Raw genomic sequence first — 2,423 nt, forward strand, 5'->3', positions numbered from 1 at the left:
GAAATTCGATATTCGCTTTTGGAGAAAACTTATTGCGCGCTAGCATGGGCCGCTCGTTGTTTGAGGCAATATATGTGATTTGTCATACTAATTTGTTAATCTCTAAAATGGATCCAATAAAGTATATCTTTGAGAAAGTTTCCTTAACTAGAAGACTTGCCCGTTGGTAGATGCTCTTGTCAGAATACGACATCCAGTACGTAACCTAGAAAGCAATAAAGGGAAGTTTTTTAGCAGAGTATCTCGCTCACCAACAAGTTGAAGACTATCAGCCATTGAAGTTTGATTTCCGAGATGAGGATATAATGGTGATAAAGGATTGTGAGATCCCAGGCCCAAATGAAGGACCAGAACCAGGATATTGATGGAAGCTCGCATTCGATGGTTCCTCCAATTATAGTGGTCATGGTGTGGGAGCTGTTTTGATGAATCCAAATGGTGGCTTTACCCCTTTCACAGCAAGGTTGTACTTTGATTGTACGAATAATGTCGCAGAGTATGAAGCTGTATCCTTGGTATTGAAGCCGCAATTTATCTCCGAATCAAGATCCTTGAGGTGTATGGAGACTCAGCCTTGGTGATCTATCAGGTCAAAGGTGAATGGGAGACCCGTGATGCGAAGTTGATCCTGTATCGTGCTCATGTTGTAAAATTGATTGATTACTTTGACGATATCACTTTCCATCACATCCCAAGAGTAGAAAATCAAGTGACTGACGCTTTGGCAACATTAGCATCAATGTACCAAGTCAGATTTCGTAATGAAGCTCTAGTTATTCGAATAGAGAGAAGAGATGAGCCTGCCTACTGTCACCTGATTGAAGAAGAAAATGATGGTAAACCATGGTTTCATGACATCAAGCGATATCTTCTAAGTCAAGTGTATACAGAAGATGCTACATTGTTGGATAACAAAACACTGTGGAGGCTATCATATAAATTCTTTTTGAGCAATGATGTGGTTTACAAGAGAAACCATGACATGGTTATGCTCAAATATATGGATAGAAACGAAGAAGACATGTTAATCAAGGAGATTCATGAAGGATCCTTTGGAACCCATGCTAATGGGCATGCCATGGCCAAGAAGATTTTGAGAGCTAGTTATTACTGGTTAACCATGGAGTCTGATTGTTTCAGCTATGCTATAAAATGTCATGAATGTCAGATTTATGTTGATAAAGTGCATGTACCGCCAATATTGCTGAATGTTTTGACATTGCCTTGGCCTTTCTCAATGTGGGGGCATTAACATGATTGGTGCTATAGAGCCTAAAGCTTCCAATGGTCATCGCTTCATCCTCGTTGCCATCGATTACTTTACTAAATGGGCGGAGGCTGATTCCTACACCAATGTGACGAGACATATGGTCACTCTCTTTATCAAGACAGAGACTATATGCCGCTATGGAATCCCAAGCAAGATCATTACCGACAACGGTTTAAACTTGAACAACAAGACAATGACAGAATTATGTGAGAGTTTCAAGATTGACCACCATAATTCTTCTCCATATCGTCCCAAGATGAATGGTGTTGTTGAAGTTGCCAACAAAAACATTAAGAAAATCCTGCAAAAGATGGTGAAAACCTACAAAGACTAGACAAAGATGTCGCCCTTTGCTTTGCATGGATACCGGACCTTAGTCCGCACTTCAACAGGGGCAACCGCATTCTCCTTGGTCTATGGGATGGAAGCAGTTCTCCCAGTCGAAGTAGAGATACCTTCAATGAGAATATTGATGGAGGCCAAGCTAGATGAAGATGAATGGATCTAGAACAGTTATGATCAACTTAACCTTATTGATGAGAAGCGTATGACCGCTTTGTGCCATGAACAATCGTACCAGCAACGAATCAAGAAAGTGTTTGACAAGAAGGTTCGCCCTCAAGAGTTCAAGGAAGGGGATCTCGTGATCAAAAAGATCTTGCTAGTAAACAAGGATTCGCGTGGGAAGTGGACTCCTAATTATGAAGGCCCATATGTTGTAAAGAGAGCATACTCTAGAGGTGCTTTGTTCCTCACAACTATGGATGGTGAAGAGCCCACTCACCCTGTGAACTCTGATGTAGTCAAAAGATACTATGCCTAATAAAAACCCGCTAAGTTGAAAACCTGAAAGCGCGACTTAGGAAAAAATGGGTATCCCGGTGGACTGAAAACCCGAAAGGGTGGTCCAGGCAAAAGCTAGGGATAATAAAAAATGGTTGATTTCTAAGTTGGAAACCTGAAAGGGTGACTTAGGCAAAAAAAAGCATCCCGGTGGATTGAAAACCCGAAAGGGCGGTCCAGGCAAAAATTAGGGACAAAAGGGCATAAACTGCATCAGTTGTCACTAATCAACCAACGACTCGCTTCAGAAGTGAGGTTTTGTGGAGTCATTGTTACTAGGGATAGTAATAGTCATTGTGATTCAATCTAA

The sequence above is a fragment of the Lathyrus oleraceus genome, chromosome 7 (assembly GCF_024323335.1).
Source record: "Lathyrus oleraceus cultivar Zhongwan6 chromosome 7, CAAS_Psat_ZW6_1.0, whole genome shotgun sequence".
Classification (NCBI taxonomy): Eukaryota; Viridiplantae; Streptophyta; class Magnoliopsida; order Fabales; family Fabaceae; genus Lathyrus; species Lathyrus oleraceus.